Raw genomic sequence first — 17,951 nt, 5'->3', positions numbered from 1 at the left:
CCCTTACCATCTGTCACGTTTTGCATTGGACAATTTGATATTGTCATGTTTTGCCCTGGACAATTTCATATTGAATTGATTTTGCTAGTACAGAGCAGAAATATAGTGCCTCTTCATCAGACCAAGGATATCCATGTTCGCAGTGATGAAAGAGGTGAAATCGATACAACTGAAATTGAGCATCCAATCATTGAATCATGTCCTGCACCTCCAATGTAGGCTCACCCTGTCAATAAATTCACATGCAAACCACTAATATTACTATCTAATGACAATACAAAAAGAGTAGCGAGATAGTAGCAAACCATGTACCTTCGTAATGAATAGCTCATAGTGCCACCAATTGGATATAATGGTTTGGAAGAAAACATGCTCCTAATGTTGAACCATTTGGACTTTTTGTGCAGTTCCACTAAAGTCGAGCATCCCTGTTTGCACAGATATTGAAAGTGTGATTACTATAAAAGTGGCACTAGTTGAAGCATAGACTCACAAATATAAGCATTGAAATTTCTTAATGGGAAAAGGTAGTAAGACTGTTTCTAACCATTTGTTTGAAGGAATAAAGTCTACACCAGCAGTATCTTCCAACTGGTCAGTACAGTTGAGCACACATAGTAGTGACGTCTGACAAAATATCCACGCAAGCACTACCCATATATAGGTGGCGTACCAATTATGCCGACGCCGACACTATCTGAAAAAAATAGTGCTGGTGTTGATGAAAAATGGCGTGCCATCAACGAAAATTGTGGCTAGACGTTTTCTCCAATAGTGAAAGCAACCAAGGTGGGTTGGATGAGGAGGGAGGATGCCGCAACTGCTGACTCCCATTATCAAATAACATATGGTATGTGATTCAACAAGGTTGTATGAATCGGCTTTGCTCTGAACAATTTAGAAGAAATTTGGCTGAAAAAGATGTGAGAAGATGTAATAGTTGACAGGAAATAAATTACACACGAGGGAGGGGAATAGGAAGATTGAATTGTGCCTGAACATGGCGGAGGTACACGACGAGGATGCGGCATCCATGGCGGAGTTGGACAGCGGCACTGGGCGGCCATGGAGGAGGTACACGGTGGCGCCGCCACATGTCATAATCGGTTAATCCGTACGACTGAGATTCGACTTAGGAAGGACATGGTTTGATGCGGGCGCCACGCGACAACCCACACAATCCGCATCTCTGGGTATTCTAACCGCGCAAAGGGAGGCAGAATGATCTCACCACTCGGATTCACTCGCATTAACTAGTAGGGTGGGGCTACTTAAGGCGAAACTAGCCGCGTTTCCACTATTTTTTCTAGTTTTTTTATTTTCTTTTGTTTTCCAACCAGTTTCTCTGTTTTCTTTGTTTCTTTTTTTGTTATTTTTCCTTGGGTTTCTTTATTTGTTTCTCGGTTTCTATTGGTTTTTCTTTTTTCTTTTTTCTTCGGTTTTCTTTCTTTCTCTTTTTCATCAGTTTTTTCTTTTTACATTTTCTAAGTTTTTTTGTTTTTTTTGTTTTTCTGTGTTTCTTTTGGTTTCATTCTACATTTTTCGTATATCTCAAGCACATTTTTTTCTATTACATGTTTAATATTTTTAATACAAATTTAATATATTTAAAATACATGGTCAATATTTTTGCTATACACTTTTTTTAAAAGGTTCAACTTCTTGGATACCATTTTCAAAGACAAGTTTAACATTCTTTGAATACATTGTTAACATTTTTTCTATACACATTTAATATTTTCAAAGATAATTTTAATAATTTTTTAATACATGGTCAACTTTTTTCTAAGCACATTTAATATTTGTTAAATACTCCCTGCATCCCAAAATAAGTATCTCAACTAAAGTTGAGATGCTTATTTTGGGATACTTATTTTGGGATGGAGGGATTACAAGTTTAACATTTTTTGAATAAATGTAAAAAAATCTATACACATTAAAAAATCGAAGACAAGTTTAACATTTTTGGAATATACGGTCAACATCTTTTTCTATACACATTTAAATATTTTGAAAGACAAGTTTAACATTATTTGAATACGTGGTCAACATTTTTTCCATACACATTAAAAAAATTCAAAGACAAGCTTAACATTTTTTGAATATACAGTAAAAACATTTATACTCATTTAACAATTTTCAGATACAGATTTAACAATTTGAATACATGGTTCACATGTTTTGTATACACATTTGTCATTTTAAATAAAAAATATTTTCCCAACACTTTCAACATTTTTCTAAAAATCTTGGATTAACATTTTTAAGTAAATGGTCAACATTTTTCTATGCACCTTTCACACTGTATATTTTTTCTGTACGTGATAGTTTTTTATACACATTTAACATTTTTAAATGCCTGATTAGTATTTTTTAACATGTTTTATGTAATTTGTTTTTTGTAATATAGAGCACCTGAAAATGTAAAGTAAGGCAAAACAAAAAACGAAAAAAAAAGAGTATGGCTTGTAGCCTCTGTTTGGTGGCGCGATGGGCCGGTCCAATCTAAACACGTCTCCTTGAAGGCGAGACATATCAACGCGTAATTATGTGGGCTTGGATGCGGGGCGTGGGCAGCCCACATCCACTTGCAGCATGAGTAACATCCATCTAAGAATTTTAGGACAGCGGGAGGCCTAGGGCGCCACCCCGGGGTTACACAAAAATACATGTCAATGCAAGCATGGCAAGGTCTGAGTTGAGAGGAGCGGCATCTGCAGTGTGCCGAGATGATGATGGACGATATTTGGACAACTTCTCTCTGGTTGTCCGAGGAATTATCGATGTAGCCACTCTCGAGGAGATGGCATGCAGAGAAGCTTTGGCTCTGGCAGAAGACTCGATGATTCAAAATGTTATAATTGCTTCTGATTCGAAGCAGGTGGTGAACGACATTGAAAGAGGGACTAGTAGCACTTATGGTTGTATCATTAGTGAGATTAAGCAGCGAGCTAGTTTAATTAATTGTAAATTTATTTTTGAAGGTCGGGCATCAAACACTAATGCAGATAGGTTAGCTAAGTTTTTAAACACTCTTGATCAGGGGCGACATTTTTGGTTCATCCATCCCCATGATCCTTGTTGTATACCACTTCATGTGGACTATGATCAATAAAGTTTAGCTATACCCCTAAAAAAAGAATTTTAGGTGATTCTCAAAATAAGAGAGATGTTCTGTATGAGGATAAATATCGAAGTCCGTTTGCTACTGCCAAGTTTATTGAAAACTTCCTGAGGGAGATGGGGGACATGGAGCGTCCGCGAGCTGCCGAAGTTGGTCATCTTGTGATGCTATCGAGGTGGATTCCACCAACTGAAGGAGCAGCCAAAGCAAATGTTCATGGTGCAATTTCGTTTCAGATAACAGGTGTACTGCAGCAGCGATATTCAGAACTGAAGGTGGAGTATTTTTGGGTGCTTCGGTCCAGGTGATCAATGCTGTGATAGACCCATCATGTGCAGAAGCTATATCTTGTAGGGAGGCATTGTTTTTAGCGTTCAGCGTGCAGATGTGACATCAGATTGCATGGATCTTGTACGTGCTATGGAGAAAGGGAGCAGAGGCGGGAATTCCATGATCATTAAGGAGGTTGCGAGTTTGAGTGCTGAACTAGGAGATTTTAAGTTTAAATTTGAGAGGAGAGTAGACAATGTTGATGCTCATAACATTGCTAAGAACTCTTTACATCTTCTGCAAGGCCGTCATGTCTGGCTTTTGGAGCCCCCGAGCTATGTAAAATTTTCCATTTGATGAATAAATAGGCTCGGGTGTTTTCGCTAAAAAAAGGTGATTCTAAAAAAAGAATTTTAGGTTTTGCTCAAAGAAAAAAATATAAAAAATTTAGGATGGAGGGAGTACTACTACTAGTTCGAAGGATCAGGAGCAAAAACAGAGCAAACAGAGGGCTCATCCGCTCCGAGGCGCAGAATTGAAGCCGAAACTACACTCTGCTCCCTTTATTCATACGCACACTGTGTCATATCACAATGTACAAAAAACACAACTCCACGGAGCGCGCCACCCACCAGTTGGGCGGCCTGGCTACCCCGCCCCCCCCCCCCCCCCCCCCCCCCCCCCCCTCCCCTCACGCGCACGAGATATGCGCCGCCTCCTCACCGCCGACGCGCTGCAAGGCCAGGTTCGGCGCCGGAATGCACTGCGTAGCCGCGGCCGCCGTCGGAGAAGGGGTTGCTTGCGCTACTTGCGCCACTGGCAGTCTGGCATGGGCAGCTGCTGTTGCTTGACGGAGGCGGCCCTCTTGCAAGCGGCCATGGCGAAGGTCTGGTCGGCCAGCGGGACGACCGGAAGCTTGTCGCAGTTGCAGATCTCGATCATGAAGCCGTCGGGGTCGTGGAAGAAGATCTGGTCCACGTAGATGCCGTCCTCCTCCACGCACCGCTGTATGTACGGGATGCCCAGCTCCTTGAGCCGCCGCTCCACCGCCACCATGCTCTCGCACTGCACACAAAACACGCATTTTGCTCGGCCATTAGTCTCAGAAGGTTTTGTTATTTGATGAACGAAAATTGATCTCAGAAGTGGACTTCCACGTTGTTGAGCTAGTGAGACATCGTGACTCAGCATGCAACTCGTTTCTATGTGGTGAGCGGTGACTAGACCTGTGGTATCCATCGTGCATGACAGAGAACCAGTGCAACACGACGGAGCAAGAAACCAACGCGTGAAATGAAAGATTTATGCGCCGTGCACGTACGTGTGCACACCAGCCCGACCCGTCGTTGTCGGCCACCGATGTAGTAAAATGAGCTGTCACCCATGATTGATCCAAAGAACCGATCGATCGCACGTAAGGCCAACTCTAGCGCATGGCCTCAAACGGACATTCGTTTTGTTCGGATTTGTCTGCTTGAGTAAAGTAATGGAGTCGTGTTCGTACAGTTTCTGAAATGCAATGGCCGTGCGTCTAACACGCGGACGCATCCTGGCCGCATCATGTCCACGTACATTTTTCTTTACAACCCATAACTTTTTTCATCATTGTTTTTGATACATGAGAATACATCACTAAATTTTGACTAAAAAAGTAAGACCAAAGAAAACAAGAACACAAGAATACATTTTAGAAGATATCCAACTTCCATAACTGCTCCTATAAATTGGATTAGTGCCTTCTCGTTGTATTCATTGTTGATCTGTGGAGGCTCGATCTTGCGTGCTTCTTTCTTCTTCCAGCGTAAAGAAGTAGATGTTGCTTCCTCACATCTAGCCTCATGTCTAGCCTCTATTCTAGCAACAAATGCACTAGTCTCATCTCTAGCCTTCATGCTAGCTAAAAGTGCACGAACATCTACTAAATTTCGCTCTATCAATATATCGATATATTCTTCTTTCCAATACCAAAACTTGCATCCATTCTACACAATAAAATTTTAAGTTAGCACAACTAGTCAAATTCAAGAGCACAACCGAAGCTAAAGTAGCACATACCCCATCGATTGAGCACTTGATGAACACCCATCCGGAATGTTCCGGCGTTGTAGACACGTGGCCTAAGACCGTCTTTGCGCAGTCGTCGCACTTAATAAGTGGCAACGATGCGCCGATGAGCTTTGGGGCCAGCACTGAGCCCGGCTGACCGCCGTTCATGTATCTGCCGGCGGACCACCGACGGTGTAGATCCGAGCGGCTAGAGTAGGAGCCAGTACCTGCATGCGGCCTTGCGGGCTTGCCGGGACCTTCCGGCCTGGTGCCCGGCCAGTCCATGGCGCGGCGCGGCCTCCCACAGCCGGGTGAGCTCAAGACCGACCGGATCCGCTCCAAATCCGGCCGCCGGGTGCGCAAATCAGGTGGTCGTGGTTGGGTAGCTCGGGGGCGTCGAGGGGAAGGGGGCTGGGCGAGCGCGCGTCCGAGCTGCACAACTGCAATGGCAATGGCGGCGGCGGCGGCGGCGAGGGGCAAGAGTGGAGAAGAATGGAGAAGAGTGGAAGGGGTGCGGCTGGAGGGGGAGGGGGCGGATAGAAAATGGGCCCCTGTGCCACTGATGGGTGGGCCAGGGGAGGACACGTGCACACAGCCTGCCCGTCCGCGCGCTGTCCGTTTCGCCCCAAAAATGACCCAAATTTAGGTCGGGATGGGTCGAAAGCGGACGGAAAACGAAAAAAAATCCGTTTGCATTCGCACGCTGGGCCGTCTGTATGTCCGTTTTATCCCAAACCAACGCATCCGAATAGGATGGGATCGCTGCTGGAAGTTGGCCTAACGGCACTGTTACTCGCGGCAGACATGAGGGCCGTCGCCGGCGACAAGACGCGGACGTCCCTTTCGTCACACCCTAATACTTCCTTGAGAGAGAGAGGAGAGGGAGAGCTGCCTTGCTGCTGGGACCAAGCTGTGGAGGTATACCTATCTATGATCCATGTGTGATGTGGCTGTGTTTGTGGGAAAAGCAACCCCCTGCTCTGTTGTTGATGGAGATGCCCGAACTGCTTTTGGCCACGGGCGACAAGTTAGGAAAAGACATGCAATGCATACGTGCGTTCTAGAGACTTCCACAAGCAACCCTCTTGAGGCTAGGTTTTTTATTGGTGGTTCTGAATCTAGACCACATATGCATGCTGCAACATTTTGGAACACTGAACTCTGTACTTTCACTGAACTTTAATCATTTTCGCTGAATTTTGATAATAGATCAGGATCATTTTCGAAAAATTAGAGAATAATTTTGCCTAACCTAAAAAAAAGTGAGAGATTAATTTTGCCAAACTCAAATTGCACCTAGCGTTCGAGAAATGTTGGGTAGGCTTTCCTGGGTAGGCATACATAGCCTTTCCACGGAACACGGGTCCGAGGAACCTTGTGTTGCAACGTGGCCAACCAGTTCACGGTTCCTTGACACAGCATGGCTACCAACGAACGATTGAATGCCTACTTTCTACGCCCGTTTCTTCATGCCTATCTACCTTTGTCACCGCGGACAGCGACCCGGTAAGTGCATGTACCGTGGGATAAAACCGCACTGTATGAACATGTGACGTGCAAGTACTGGACACACAGTCACACCCACTTCGATGTGCATGTGAACACAATTTGCCGGCTGTGTAACACATGCATCCTGCCATGTTTGTTGTCTGCCTCTGCCCCAGGGTCTGGCGCCTTTCATTAGAAGAAAATATCTCGTTTAATCATTGGCTTCTTTCAATTTTGAAGTTTGGTTAAGGGTCGGGACGAACAAGTTCCTTCCGCATAACGTTGTATCAAGTTGTGCTGAAAGCAACCCCCGCATGTGCCAACAAGGGTTGGATAAACGTGACGGGCATAAAAAGGAGGAGCTAACGACGACGGAGAACCTAACCTATCTCGCCTACGTACGGAGCAAGTTAATTTCCTTCCTCTCATAAGAAGATGACCGTTACAAATTTCTTCGGCAGGGGGAGATGCTCCCGTCGATTACGAGACATCTATGATGACTTTGTCAACCTCAAGATATTATACCGGCTGAGTATCTCATATGTATTTATAGGTGCTAGTGTGTGCGCGTTTGTAGGGACGAGTGTATATAAGCCTATGTGATTATATGGCGTTGAAATAACAGAAGGAAGGCAACCGTTACCATCTTTCAGTCACGGACAATGTATCATAGCCACATCAGTTAGCAACAGTGTTAGCAACCAAATCGAAATTAACTACCTACGTACCTGGAAAGAGATGTGGTTATCCTTGGGGTTGATCTCCTCCTTCGCCGGTAAGCTCTCGGGATGCTCCGACAGTAGCAGGTGGATACCGATGCCGTAGTTGAACAGCCTTCATTCGTAACAACAAGAAAACCATTATCAGAGATCCAGAGCAGTGCAATTAACACCGACGCTCGCACATATTGAGCTGGTCCGGTTGGATCTGTTGGGAATGCAGTATTTCAAAAAAATTACCTATGATCACGCAAGATCTATCTAGGAGATGCATAGTAACGAGCGGGGAGAGTGTATCCATGTACCCTCGTAGACCAAAAGCGGAAGCGTTTAGTAACGCGGTTGATGTAGTCGAACGTCTTCACGATCCAACCGATCCAAGTACCGAACGTATGGCACCTCCGTGTTCAGCACACGTTCAGGTCGATGACATCCCTCGATCTCTTGATCCAGTTGAGAATGAGGGAGAGTTCCGTCAGCACGACGGCGTGGCGACGGTGATGGTGAAGTTACCGGCGCAGCACTCCTCCTAAGCACTATGACGATATGAACAAGGTGTTGAACTGTGGAGGAGGGCACCACACACGGTTAAGAGATTGTCTGTTGTTTCTTTGGGGTGCCCCCTGCCCCCGTATATAAAGGAGGGGAGGAGGAGGCCGGCCAACAAGGGGCGCGCTAGGGGAGGGGAGTCGTACTAGGACTCCAGTCCTAATAGGATTCAGCCCCGCCCTTTTTTCCTTCTACCGGAGGGGGAAAGGGGAAGGAGAGGGAGTAGGAGAAGGAAAGGGGGGTGGCGCGCCCTTCCCAAGTCCAATTCGGCCTCCTTCCTTGTGGGCTGGTTAGCCTCCCTCCTATGGCCCATAAGGACCACATCTTTCGGGGGGGGGGGGGGGGGGGGGGGGGAGGGCGGTAACCCATCCGGTACTCCGGTATGTACCCGATACACTTCGGAACCCTTCCGGTATCCTAATACTACCTTCCAATATATCAATCTTTACCTCTCGACCATTTCCAGACTCCTCGTCATGTCCGTGATCTCATCCGGGACTCCGAACAAACTTCGTTCATCAAAACACATAACTCATAATACAAATCGTCATCGAACGTTAAGCGTGCGGACCTACGGGTTTGAGAACTATGTAGACATGACCGAGACACATCTCCAGTCAATAACCAATAGCGGAACCTCGATGCTCATATTGGCTCCTACATATTCTACGAAGATCTTTATCGGTCAAACCGCATAACAACATACGTCATTCCCTTTGTCATCGATATGTTACTTGCCCGAGATTCGATCGTCGGTATCATCATACCTAGTTCAATCTCGTTACCGGCAAGTCTCTTTACTCGTTCTGTAATACATCATCCCGCAACTAACTCATTAGTCACATTGCTTGCAAGGCTTATAGTGATGTGCATTACCGAGAGGGCCCAAAGATACCTCTCCGATACACGGAGTGACAAATCCTAATCTCGATCTATGCCAACCCAACTAACACCTTCGGAGACACCTGTAGAGCATCTTTATAATCACCCAGTTACATTGTGACATTTGATAGCACACAAAGTTTTCCTCCGGTATTCAGGAGTTGCATAATCTCATAGTCAGAGGAATATGTATAAGTCATGAACAGAGCAATAGCAATAAAACTTAACGATCATTATGCTAAGCTAACGGATGTGTCTTGTCCATCACATCATTCTCTAATGATGTGATCCCGTTCATCAAATGACAACACATGTCTATGGTTAGGAAACTTAACCATCTTTGATTAACGAGTTAGTCAAGTAGAGGCATACTAGGGACACTCTGTTTTGTCTATGTATTCACACATGTACTAAGTTTCCGGTTAATACAATTCTAGCATGAATAATAAACATTCATCATGATATAAGGAAATATAAATAACAACTTTATTATTGCCTCTAGGGCATATTTCCTTCAGTCTCCCACTTGCACTAGAGTCAATAATCTAGTTCACATCGTCATGTGATTTAACACTAATAGTTCACATCTTTATGTGATTAGTTCACATCTCCATGTGACTAATACCCAAAAGGTTTACTAGAGTCAATAATCTAGTTCACATCGCAATGTGATTAACACCCAAAGAGTGATCATATTTTGCTTTGTGAGAGAAGTTTAGTCAATAGGTCTGCCACATTCAGAGCCGTATGTATTTTGCAAATTTTCTATGTGTACAATGCTCTGCATGGAGCTAATCACTCCCACTTTCAATAGGAATCTAGATTGAGACTTAGAGTCATCCAGATCAGTGTCAAAGCTTGCATTGACGTAACCCTTTACGACGAACTCTTTATCAACTCCATAACCGAGAAACATTTCCTTAGTCCTCTTAGGTAATTAAGGATAATTTTGACCGTTGTCCAGTGATCCACTCCTGGACCACTATTGTACCCTCTTGCCAAACATGGTGAGGTACACAATAGGTCTGGTACACAGTATAGCATACTTTATAGAACCTATGACTGAGGCATATGGAATGACTTTCATTCTCTTTCTGTTTTCTGGCATGGTCGGGTTTTGAGTCTTACTCAACTTCACACCTTGCAACACAGGCAAGAACTCCTTCTTTGACTGTTCCATTTTGAACTACTTCAAAATCTTGTCAAGGTATGTTCTCATTAAAAAATCTTATCAAGCGTCTTGATCTATCTCTATAGATCTTGATGCTTTAGCTTTCCCGAGGTCTTTCTTTGAAAAACTCCTTTCAAACGCTCCTTTATGCTTTCCAGAAAATTCTACATCATTTCCGATCAGCAATATGTCATTCACATATACTTATGAGAAAGGCTGTAGTTCTACCACTCACTTTCTTGTAAATATAGGCTTCATCTAAAGTCTGTATAAAACCATATGCTTTGATCACCTTATCAAAGCGTATATTCCAACTCCGAGATGCTTGCTCCAGTCCATAGATGGATCGCTGGAGTTTGCACACTTTTGTTAGCACCTTTCGGATTGACAAACCTCTTGGTTGTATCATATACAACTCTTCTTTAAGAAATCCATTAAGGAATGCAGTTTTGACATCCATTTGCCAAATTTCATAAAATGCGGCAATTGCTAACATGATTCAGACAGACTTAAGCATCGCTACGGGTGAGAAAGTCTAATCGTAGTCAACTCCTTGAACTTGTTGAAAACCTTTTGCGACAATTCGAGCTTTGTAGATAATAACACCACTATCAGCATCTGTCTTCCTCTTTGAAGATCCATTTAATCTCAATGGCTCGCCGATCATCGGGTAAGTCAATCAAAGTCCATACTTTGTTCTCATACATGGATCCCATCTCAGATTTCATGGCCTCAAGCCATTTCGCGGAATCTGGGCTCATCATCGCTTCCTCATAGTTCATAGGTTCGTCATGGTCTAGTAACATGACTTCCACAAAGGATTACCATACCACTCTGGTGCGGACTATACTCTGGTTGACCTACGAGGTTCGGTAGTAACTTGATCTAAAGTTTCATGATCATCATCATTAGCTTCCTCACTGATTGGTGTAGGAATCACTGGAACTGATTTCTGTGATGAACTACTTTCCAATTTGGGAGAAGGTACAATTACCTTATCAAGTTCTACTTTCCTCCCACTCACTTCTTTCGAGAGAAACTCCTTCTCTAGAAAGGATCCATTCTTAGCAACGAATATCTTGCCTTCGGATCTGTGATAGAAGGCGTACCCAACAATCTCCTTTGGGTATCCTATGAAGACACATTACTCCGATTTGGGGTTCGAGCTTATCAGGTTGAAGCTTTTTCGCATAAGCATCGCAGTCCCAAACTTTAAGAAACGACAGCTTAGGTTTCTTGCTAAACCACAGTTCATACGGTGTCGTCTCAACGGATTTTTAGACGGTGCCCTATTTACGTGAATGCGGCTGTCTCTAATGCATAACCCCAAAACGATGGTGGTAAATCGGTAAGAGACATCATAGATCACACCATATCTAATAAAGCACGGTTACGACATTCGGACACACCATTACGCTGTGGTGTTCCAGGTGGCATGAGTTGCGAAACTATCCCACATTGTTTCAAATGAAGGCCAAACTCGTAACTCAAATATTCACCTCCGCGATCAGATCGTAGAAACTTTATTTTCTTGTTACGATGATTCTCAACTTCACTCTGAAGTTCTTTGAAGTTTTCAAATGTTTCAGACTTGTGTTTCATTAAGTAGATACACCCATATCTACTCAAATCATCTGTGAAGGTCAGAAAACAACGATACCCGTCTCAAGCCTCAACACTCATTGGACTGCATACATCGGTATGTATTATTTCCAATAAGTCAGTGGCTCGCTCCATTGTTCTGGAGAACGGAGTCTTAGTCATCTTACCCATGAGGCATGGTTCGCAAGCATCAAGTGATTCATAATCAAGTGATTCCAAAAGCCCACCAGCATGGAGTTTCTTCATGTGCTTTACACCAATATGACCTAAACGGCAGTGCCACTAGTATGTTGCACTATCATTATCAACTTTGCATCTTTTGGCATCAATATTATGAATATGTGTATCACTACGATCGAGATTCAATAAACCATTCACCTTGGGTGTATGACCACAGAAGGTTTTATTCATGTAAACAGAATAATAATTATTCTTTGACTTAAATGAATAATCGTACTGCAATAAACATGATCCAATCATATTATGCTCAACGCAAACACCAAATAACATTTATTTTAGGTTCAACACTAATCCCGAAGGTAAAGGGGGTGTGCTATGGTGATCTCATCAACCTTGGAATCACTTCCAACACACATCGTCACCTTGCCCTCAACTAGTCTCTGTTCATTTTATAACTCCTGTTTCAGTTACTAATCATAGCAACTGAACCAGTATCAAATACCCAGGGGATACTATGAATACTAGTAAAGTACACATCAATAACATGTATATCATATATACTCTAGTTCACTTTGCCATCCTTTTTATCCGCCAAGTATTTGGGGCAGTTCCGCTTCCAGTGACCATTTCCTTTGCAGTAGAAGCACTCAGTTTCAGGCTTAGGTCTAGCTTTCGGCTTCTTCATGGGAGTGGAAACTTGCTTGTCATTCTTCTTGAAGTTCCCTTTCTTTCCCTTGCCTTTTTACTTGAAACTAGTGGTCTTGTCAACCATCAACACTTGATGCTTTTCTTGATTTCTACCTTCGCCGATTTCAGCATCGCGAAGAGCTCGGGGAATCGTTTTCGTCATCCCTTGCATATTATAGTACATCACGAAGTTCCAGTAACTTGGTAATAGTGACTAGAGAACTTTGTCAATCACTATCTTATCTGGAAGATTAACTTCCACTTGATTCAAGCTATTGTAGTACTCAGACATTCTAAGCACATGCTCACTAGTTGAGCTACTCTCCTTCATCTTGTAGGCAAAAATACTTGTCAGAGGTCTCATACCTCTCGACTCGGGCATGAGTTTGAAATACCAATTTCAACTCTTGGAACATCACATATGCTCCATGGCGTTTCAAAATATTTTTGAAGTCCCGGTTCTAAGCCGTAAATCATGCTGCACTAAACTATCAAGTAGTCATCATACCGAGCTTGTCAAACGTTCATAACGTCTGCATTTCCTCCTGCAATAGTTCTGTCACCTAGCGGTGCATCAAGGACATAATTCTTCTGTGCAGCAATGAGGATAATCCTCAGATCACGGACCTAGTTCGCATCATTGCTACTATCAACTTTCAACTTAGTTTTCTCTAGGAACATATCATAAATAAAACGGGGAAGCTATACGCGAGCAATTGATCTACAACATATATATGCAAATACTATCAGGACTAAGTTCATGATAAATTTAAGTTCAATTAATCATATTACTTAAGAACTCCCACTTAGATAGACATCCCTCTAGTCATCTAGATGATCACGTGATCCATATCAACTAAACCATGTCCGATCATCACGTGAGATGGAGTAGCTTTCAATGGTGAACATCACTATGTTGATCATATCTACTATATGATTCACGTTCGACCTTTTAGTCTCAGTGTTCCGTGGCCATATCTGCATATGCTAGGCTCGTCAAGTTTAACCCGAGTATTCTGCATGTGCAAAACTGGCTTGCACCCGTTGTATGTGAACGTAGAGCTTATCACACCCGATCATCACGTGATGTCTGAGCACGAAGAACTGTCGTAACGGTGCATACTCAGGGAGAACACTTATACCTTGAAATTTTAGTAAGGGATCATATCACAATGCTACCGTCATACTAAGCAAAATAAGATGCATAAAAGATAAACATCACATGCAATCAAAATATGTGACATGGTATGGCCATCATAATCTTGTGCCTTTGATCTCCATCTCCAAAGTACCGTCATGATCTCCATCGTCACCGGCATGAGATGATGATCTCCATCATCTTGATCTTTATCAACGTGTTGTCACATGGTCGTCTCGCCAACTAGTACTTTTGCAAAGTTGCTATCGCATAGCGATAAAGTAAAGCAATTATATGGCGCTTGCATCTTATGCAATGAAGAGACAACCATAAGGCTCCTACCAGTTGCCGATAATTTTAACAAAACATGATCATCTCATACAACAATTTATATCTCGTCACATCTTGACCATATCACATCACAGCATGCCCTGCAAAAACAAGTTAGACGTCCTCTACTTTGTTGTTGCAAGTTTTACGTCGCTGCTACGGGCTTCTAGCAAGAACCGTTCTTACCTACGCATCAAAACCACAACGATTTTTCATCAAGTGTACTGTTTTAACCTTCAACAAGGACCGGGCGTAGTCAAACTCAATTCAACTAAAGTTGGAGAGACAGACACCCGCTAACCACCTGTGTGCAAAGCACGTCGGTAGAACTAGTCTCATGAACGTGGTCATGTAATGTCGGCCCGGGCCGCTTCATCCAACAATACCACCGAATCAAAGTAAGACGTTGCTGGTAAGTAGTATGACTATTATCGCCCACAACTCTTTGTGTTCTACTCGTGCATATAATATCTACGCATAGACCTGGCTCAGATGCCACAGTTGGGGAGCGCAGTATTTCAAAAAGATTACCTATGATCACGCAAGATCTATCTAGGAGATGCATAGCAACGAGCGGGGAGAGTGTGTCCATGTACCCTCGTAGACCGAAAGCGGAAGTGTTTCCTAAAGCGGTTGATGTAGTCGAACGTCTTCATGATCCAACCGATCCAAGTACCGAACGTACGGCACCTCCGTGTTCAGCACACGTTCAGGTCGATGACGTCCCTCGATCTCTTGATCTAGTTGAGGACGAGGGAGAGTTCCGTCAGCACGACGGCGTGGCGACGGTGATGATGAAGTTACCAGCGCGGGGCTTCTCCTAAGCACTACGACGATATGACCGAGGTGTTGAACTGTGGAAGGGGGCACCGCACACGGCTAAGAGATTGTCTGTTGTACCTTTGGGGTGCCCCTGCCCCCGTATATAAAGGAGGGGAGGAGGAGGCCGACCAACAAGGGGCGCGCCAGGGGGAGGGGAGTCCTACTAGGACTCGAGTCCTAGTAGGATTCAGCCCCGCCCTTTTTTCCTTCTACCGGAGGGGGAAAAGGGGAAGGAGAGGGAGTAGGAGAAGGAAAGGGGGGTGGCGCCCCCTTCCCAAGTCCAATTCGGCCTCCTACCTTGTGGGCTGGTTAGCCTCCCTCCTATGGCCCATAAGGCCCACATCTTTCCCGGGGGGGGGGGGGTTCCGGTAACCCCTCCGGTATGTACCCGATACACTCCGGAACCCTTCCCGTGTCCGAATACTACCTTCCAATATATCAATCTTTACCTCTCTACCATTTCGAGACTCCCTGTCATGTCCGTGATCTCATCCGGGACTCCGAACAAACTTCGTTCATCAAATCACATAACTCATAATACAAATCGTCATCGAACGTTAAGCGTGCGTATCCTACGGGTTCGAGAACTATGTAGACATGACCGAGACACAACTTAGGTCAATAACCAATAGCGGATCCTGGATGCTCATATTGGCTCCTACATATTCTACGAAGATCTTTATCGGTCAAACCGCATAACAACATACGTCATTCCCTTTGTCATCGATATGTTACTTGCCCGAGATTCGATCGTTGGTATCATCATACCTAGTTCAATCCCGTTACCGGCAAGTCTCTTTACTCGTTCTGTAATACATCATCCCGCAACTAACTCATTAGTCACATTGCTTGCAAGGCTTATAGTGATGTGCATTACCGAGAGGGCCCAGAGATACCTCTCCGATACATGGAGTGACAAATCCTAATCTCGATCTATGCCAACCCAACTAACACCTTCGGAGACACCTGTAGAGCATCTTTATAATCACCCAGTTACATTGTGACATTTGATAGCACACAAAGTGTTCCTCCGGTATTCAGGAGTTGCATAATCTAATAGTCAGAGGAATATGTATAAGTCATGAAGAAAGCAATAGCAATAAAACTTAACGATCATTATGCTAAGCTAACGGATGGGTCTTGTCCATCACATCATTCTCTAATGATGTGATCCGGTTCATCAAATGACAACACATGTCTATGGTTAGGAAATTTAACCATCTTTGATTAACGAGCTAGTCAAGTAGAGGCATACTAGGGACACTCTGTTTTGTCTATGTATTCACACATGTACTAAGTTTCCGGTTAATACAATTCTAACATGAATAATAAACATTCATCATGATATAAGGAAATATAAATAAAAACTTTATTATTGCCTCTAGGGCATATTTCCTTCAGGATTACCATGCGTCGTCGAAGTTGAAGGAGCCGGGGCGGCGGATGGGTGTGAACCCGAGGACGTTCATGTAGAAGTCGAGCGACTCCTCCACAGACCTGCACACTGTGCTGATATGGTTCAGGGACGCCAGCGGCAGCACGCCGCCGCCGCCGCTCACCATAGCCGCCGTCGTGTTCAGCATCCTCACGGATCACTTGCGGTCGTCGTCGCCGGTGGCCGGCCGAAGAATTTCTCGCTAACTATATGTACCCCCGACAATGGATCGAGGCACCGATCAATCAAGCAAGAGAGAAAAGCAAACTCGAACTGCTCTACCACTCCACTCTAGTTAGCAATGGGCAATGGCTACTGCTTCAGGCACGAATGAAAGATGCAGAGGGGGAGCTGGAGTTGTGCTCCTTTATATAGCTGCGCGGGAGAAGACACTGCTGACACGTGGCTCCACGTCATCCTCATCTAGACCGGTCGTGTTCGTCTTGTCCTCCCCCGACGTCCATTCTGGCTTAGCGTCTCATGCCCAAATCTTTGGCTCAGAGACGACATTAAAACACTTTTTGTTTATGCGAAGGTTCCTCGCAGCTTCCATTAAGAGAATCTACCATGCGTATTTTAAAAAGTCTAAACTAATAAAAAGAAACAGACAATACACTTGCACGCTACTTACACACCACCACCAATGTCCTTATATGCTACCATCAAAGTTGAAAAGGAATAACAAACACTAGAATTTTCCAAAGATGCAAAAGACAATGGCACCTAAATCTTTTCTCCGCGTAAAGAGAGCGAAAGCTGAAAAAGGAAATATTATTGTGCCTACGCCTAGAGGCTCCAAAATTCCGGAGTTTGATAGTTTATTGATGATTCCCTAATACTTATGAAGGCTGATTTAATTACTGTAACCTCGTTGAGAGAAGTGTAAGATGAATATTGTACAAATTCAGGCTAGTTGGTAAGCAAAGATACATGTATGCCCTGTTTGTTTCGGATTCTGGGACCAGATTCAACTTTGCTAGTGAAGCTGAATCTGAAATCTGAAACAAACAACTATGTGAATTCAGCTTTGCTAGTAAAGCTGAATCTGGATTTCGGCTATTTTTAGTGCAATTTCTTGAAACACCTCAAAGTGTACTTCGGTGGAGATGTTGATTAGTAGAATCGGCTTTGGCACTGTAGCGAATCCACATGTGATTAAAAACCAAACGAAACTGAAACAAACACGGCCGTAGTATCATTTTTACTCGAAACGTAAATGTTGATGTTAAAGCCCAAATCTATTGAGAGCTAAATATTATGACTGAAGTTATCTCTAATAAATACCTTGGTCCCCAACCATGATGGAACTGGATAGGAGTGATAGTTTTACTCATTGTATGAAAAGGATTGTTCAAATATGGAAGGGGTGGAAGTAGAAGCGTTGGTCTATGGGTGCAAAAAATATTATAGGAGGCAATTATCCAATCTATCATAGTTTTTTGCCTATATATATAATATATAGGTAATACCCGGTATTACCCGATATTCACTAAAACCCTTTCGGTGAC

The 17,951-nt window shown here is 43.7% G+C and overlaps 1 pseudogene; it reads right to left on the bottom strand.

Annotated features, from left to right (window-relative positions):
* Positions 1–4,085: 4,085 nt before the first annotated feature.
* On the bottom strand, positions 4,086–16,767 carry LOC109771900 (glyoxylase I 4-like; annotated as a pseudogene).
* Between the last annotated feature and the right edge of the window lie 1,184 nt (positions 16,768–17,951).

Source organism: Aegilops tauschii, chromosome 1, assembly GCF_002575655.3.
Source record: "Aegilops tauschii subsp. strangulata cultivar AL8/78 chromosome 1, Aet v6.0, whole genome shotgun sequence".
Classification (NCBI taxonomy): Eukaryota; Viridiplantae; Streptophyta; class Magnoliopsida; order Poales; family Poaceae; genus Aegilops; species Aegilops tauschii.
The sequence above is the reverse complement of the archived record's forward strand: the minus strand, read 5'-3'. Positions and strand labels throughout refer to the sequence as shown.